The sequence below is a fragment of the Paramormyrops kingsleyae genome, chromosome 17 (genome assembly GCF_048594095.1).
Source record: "Paramormyrops kingsleyae isolate MSU_618 chromosome 17, PKINGS_0.4, whole genome shotgun sequence".
Classification (NCBI taxonomy): domain Eukaryota; kingdom Metazoa; phylum Chordata; class Actinopteri; order Osteoglossiformes; family Mormyridae; genus Paramormyrops; species Paramormyrops kingsleyae.
In genome coordinates, this window is record NC_132813.1 from 7,127,280 (window position 1) to 7,133,279 (window position 6,000).

Consider the following 6,000-nt stretch of genomic DNA (forward strand, 5'->3'; position numbering starts at 1 on the left):
TTTTTTTTTTTACTCTGTGGGGTATGATAAGTGTTTTTACTGCTAGGAAAGTAATGAAAAAAGGGAAGGAGAGCGTGGATAAGGGGAATTTATATTTATGTTTTATATAACACAGTCTTTTTAGCTGTTAAACTTGTACGTTACCTGGTGTTTCGTAAATGGCGGGAGATGAGAGGATATCTATGGTGTCACTAACCCCATGTGGGAGCATCCAATTCAGCCAGTGTCCTCAGTGGCTGACAGACATCAGTTTCACATTGAGAGCAAAGCTGTAGAGTGGAAACTACTGGGTGTAATTGCAAAAAATCATTAAAACCAAGTATTTACATTGCCCCTCAAAACAGGGGTTGCAGTTTAACTGTAAGTTAGAAATTGATTCCGTTTTTGTCCTGAAGACTTATACAACAGTAACCAACAAAATGGCACCAGGAATATTTTGCAGTATCACTTTTTGAGCACTAGGGGGCAGTATAGGCAAAGGTAGGTTCAGGCTTGCAGCCCCCAGCTATCAAGACAACCGTTTCCAGGCATCGGAAGAAGCATCTACATGATATTTGCACCAGCTAACATGGCAGAAAATCAACCAAACACCACACAACAGGTAAAATCGCAGGGACGCCATTGCTGTTGGACAGAACAGAGGCCCCATCAAATACAAATCCTTGCTGCCAACGAGGATGAGGAGGAGGACATGAGAAAGAGTGGGACAGATGACAACACTGAGCAGATCTCAGACATTTTTAATTCTGAATTGCATTTTGGTTTCTTTCCTCCAGTTCTACAGCAGGCTCAGCACGGACAGAGCGGCAGCGATAGAGCAGAGCTCACGTCCCTGTGTACCCTTCCTTACGTCACGCAAAGTCACTGCTGTCATTTACCCCCCGTGACAGATCAGCAGTTATTCCGGCCCCAAGTCACAGTTTCATACCTGATTTATGTGGCGCGTGGAGGCAGTGCTGGGGTGGGGGTGGATGTTTAAAAAAATGTGGATTTTCACCTCTCAGCAGCCGGGACCTGACAGCTGGAGACACATGGTTATTTTTCATGGCGCCCTCCCCCCTCCAGCTTTCTGCCGACTGTCTGCTAACCCCCCCCCCCCCCCCCCCCCCACCATGACCGACTGTTTGAGGATGATGAACCACCAAACTTATCACCATATGTGTGTGTGTGTGTGTGTGGGGGGGGGACCCTGTATTGCCAGTATATGGGGTCACCTAGAGAAGGCCGTCCAGCCTCCTGGAATCAGAATGAGCAGCATCTTCGGATCGGGCTGGAACAGAACCTTGGGCGGCTTCACAGACCCTGAGAACCCGCACTTTTTGGGGGGGGGGGGGGTGTTGCATCACGGAAGGGGCACATTCTCACCGCCGCCGTTGCGGAACGTTCTCTTCGCCTTTGATCAATGGCTCTGGCTTCGGTGGCAAAAATAGCAGCACATTTTCCGGGTGGTTCTAAACAACGCTCAGAGGGAGGGGCTGCCTTGGAGGTGACAAACTCCCCGCCCCAAAGACACCACGTCCGCTGCTGTGGTCACATAAAATCGCTTCCTCCCTCTCCAGTGATCTCTCGAAATGCTGATGTCCATCTCTGTGGGGGGGGGGGGGGGCACCTTTCATCATGCCCCCCTTATTCAGCAGGTCTGGCAGCACAGGCTTTGAACCTTAATGCACTACCCTGCCTAAGCCCGCCCCCTTAAACACCAGCCCCGCAGTGCCAGGCTACCAGAGATCCAGTGAGACTGATGGGGGGCAGATTAGGACAGGCTCTACCTGCTGACTGTCACAGAACCCCCCCCCCCCCCCTTTTCCCCCTGAAGCCAGACTGAATCCAGACCTTTGGGGTATCTTACATTACAGCGCAGAGTAAATGTGTCTTTCAAGCCTGAAGTGGTAATGAGGATTCGACTTAAGAGCCTGGACTCTATTGAAGAAGGTGCGGCTTTGAAGTAAAGAGGACATGAAGAGGAAGAAAGAAACCCATCAATCATCTCGGAGGCACTCAATCTCTCCCATGTCTGTGCTTGGTTTGCCCGCGCCGTGGGGATGCGCGCGGTCACTCTCGCCTGGGTCTAACAGGGTTGGCAGAAGCTCTATCTCCCCAGGCTTCGCCTTCAGCATCTCCAAATCGCTGTGACCCCCCAAGCCATGGAGAGCAAAATCGAGTGGGCAAAAAGAATCATTCCAGTGTACCCGTACGTGTACGTCTGCAAATGGCAAATAATAAAGCACTTCTTTATCAATCTAAATTGGATAAATGACTTTACCATATCGTCACTATCCAATAAAAAACAAGTACTTCCAAAAATCCATTATTTCAGCAACGTTAAAAAATGCATTTTCTCAGAAATTACTTTATAAATTAAACCTAAAACAACATAATGAGTCACCCTTAGTACCACAAGCAGAAACCTTTGTACAGCCGTCAGTGAATGATTAAAGGTTTAAAATGGACTTACGTGGATTGTTCTCAGTGAGGTAGATATGTCAGCTCCAAAAAGATTCCAATGAATCTCATGTGCAGGGGTGTAGATTCAGGTATGGACAGTAGGAACATGTCCCTACCAATATTGTGGGGGTACCATTTGGGGGGGGGGGAGGTTCTTTGGGGCTGATTTCATCCCTACCAGTATAGAAATCAAACCTATGCCCTTGCTCACGTTATATTTACACTTAACTGGGGTTAGTTAGATAGTTATCTAGCTATTAATGTTAAGTTGTCAAAATTACCAATATAAAACAATCCACACAAACAGCCATCATGAATACAAATGTTAACTAGTATGAACATAAATACTAGCTAAATGGACGACTTCATAAAACACATTTTAATCGGTCAGTTTGGTGTCAAACACTATCAGTACACAGGAGAATGTCATACCAAAATGTTACAATTGTGAAAAAGTGGACATATGCATTTTTCATCAGACGGAGACGATATGAGCATTTCTAATAAAAAGTAAACATGGGGGCAGTTATGCTGCCATGTTTTTTACAACCGATAAGGTGTTGAGGTGGGGGCAGAGGGCTGTTTGCAAAATTTCTGAGGACCGAGCAGTAACTCTGTCACCTGAGGTCATATATAAAGGCAGAAGTGACAGGAAGTGATTCATTATATCATTCTGTCTCGCTAGTCAAGTCAAGAACTTGACCCAAACAGATATTAATGGTGAACATGGTGAACAGGCAAACATATCAGTAACCCGGGGTCATTAAGGCAGGCTTATATAAATAATTTGCGAGAGCAGAAGGGCCCCATTTTTCAGCCCATGAGGCTCGACTGCTCACCTGCAGGTTTGGCCGCCGGTCTGAAATGACATCATCTATCACAAAAAAAAAAAAAAAACGTCGAGGTTGAATTATGCGTATTGTGAGCTTTGAAAAATGGGCATGACCACCTGTGTCATGCTATGGCGTGTCAGCTGAGACGTGCTGTATCACTACGCTTCCAGGGGCATCTGCTCGACCCAGGACACCACCCCCCCACGGTAAATTTAGCATATATATATATATATATATATATATATATATGCTGATGGATGAATGTGTTTTTCTAGAGAAGAGCAGAGTGAACAAAAAAAGGAATAAAAATAGATAGAAAGAGAAAACTGCTGATGGAGTTTGGTTTGTGAGCTGCTGTTGTCAACCAGTGGTGAACATATTAGCTTGGGGAGACTCAGATGTAAAATATATGAACTGAACTGAATTGGAGAACATGTTGTGGTTGTTTCTGTGGTTGGGGGGGGGTACTCTGAATTAATTAGTCAGTAGTGTGGAAATGTGTGAAAGGGTATGTGGGGGAGGTTGGGCGGGGGGGACGCATTCATAAACCCCAAGCATCCGAAGTAGACACCCTGCCAGTCATCGATCACCGCAAATAATGACCCCGACGTCCTTAGCTGAGCATGCCAAGCATGCTGGGAATGCCCCCCCCCCCCCTTACATGCAGCATACCTGCTGCTTCATACATCGCCTGTGCTTGTTTTGAGACCGAACACTGCCACTGCGGAAGTATTGAATAAGGAACACCTACCATGGATAACAGCACCCCTAGTGGCCAGGGGGCATCGCTACCGCGCTTAAATTAGAACATGGCAATATGTGTTTTGTCCCAGCAAGATTGGGGTGGCAGGATGTGAAGACCCTTTTGATCCTTTAGCATAATGTCGCTCACCTATGACTATATCAGACTGGTTTATTGGATTCATTACAGCACTGTTTAATTGCTGTTAATTAGGCGCCTGTCTACCCCATGGCCCCGGGGCTCACTGCCTGTGCAGTTAGTTACAGTTAGCCCGGTTTGGCACACGCTGACGCTGACGGCACAGACTGAGCATGCCGTGAAAGCGAACGTAATTGGTTATGTCATTTACGACATTTATTAGCCGGCTTCTGAGTGGTGGCACCGTGACATCAGTCCGGGTTTAAGGCAGGTCAGACAGAACACGCTAGTGGTACACGCTAGTGGTACACGCCTAAAAATAAGAAACAGAAACGTCCCCTAACCATCGGCGGTTATCAGTGGACTGCAGTTACTGCTGTGACTTGTAGACAGCTAGGTTACCCCCTGCCCCCCCCTCTGTGTCAGTGTGTGCAGTAAATTCGGTGAGATGTTACAGGGTGTGTGTGTGTGTTTGTGTGTGTGTGTTTGTGTGTGTGTGCGTGAGGACGCCTCCCGTCCTTCAGCGGTGCTGGTTCTGGTCTGCCGTGCCCGTGACGGATTAGATGTTTTTAATACTCGACCCGATGTTTTGCGCTCAGGCAGAATCCATTTTCCCGTGTCTGTTTCTCATTAGGAAAAGCAATCACAGCGTTCATTACGGCCCCCCGCCAGAGAAGAGCCGCTCCGATCGAGCGGGGGAGGCAAGCCCGTCCGCTGTCTCCGCTAAGTTTGTGACCCATGCAGGGAATTTCATTTGCAGAACCGATTTAATTTCTAGCCGCATGCTACCCGGCTCTCCTCCTGCTCCTCGTGCACCTCCTCCTCTTGCTGTAAAAACGGAGTCTTCAGTCTTTTTATCGATTGACAAAAAGACTCGGGGGGAGGGGTGCCCGATCCAATTAAAAACGCATCTCACATTTGTGTGACAAGTAGCTACTGAGCTACTGATCCAGTAAAGTTTCCCTTACGGCGTTTATCAGCATTCATCAGACTCGCGATCCCCAGCGACCCATCCCCCCCCCCCCCCTTTGTGCTTGGGAGAGACCGTGCTAAGGCTCTTGGTCGCACGCAGGGCCCGGCCTGGCATAGCAACATGAATCCAGTCGCCCCATTTTGCTCCAGACTTATTTCAGTCTGTCGCAAAGCAGTGGCATGTGAAAGTTTGGTGTTTCGAAGAGATGAGACCATTCTTCTTGCTGGGCAACTTATTTCCATGTGTAGAGGATTTTTTTTTGGGGGGGGGGGCAGCATGGAGATGGTCAGGATTGTAGTTCACATTGAATCTTTAGAATTATAAATCTTTAATGTTAAAAAGAAACCAATGCTGCCTCTTCTTTCTGTAAATAAAAAGCAATTACTGTCAGATTTTTAATATATAATACATACAGCCTGCAAAAACGCAGACTGTCTGTGGGTCCCCAAGGACCGGATTGGGAAACACTGATACAGACTGTCAAACATAAGTGTATATGTGGATACATTTCCTTATAATGGATACAAATATTATGAACTGCTATGAATCTGAATGTATTTTTACAGCATTAGCGCTTCAGCATGCGGCTTTTTTCACAATGACATCATAACGGCACGTCATACTGCGCTAGCGCATGTGTTGTCCTGGGAGCTGTTTTCTGTTTCTGCTGTCATGGTTATGCAAAGCAGGCAACCTGCTCTCACCCCGCTGCAGACGTGATGGGACAGTGCACTGCACCCCCAAAGGAGACCCCCCCCCCCAGTGGACCTCACCATGCGCTTTTCAAGGACCCAGCACCTGGGTTCTTAAAGAGCTGTGTGTGTGTGTGTGTGTGTGTGTGTGTGTGTGTGGGGGGGTCAATTTCAAAG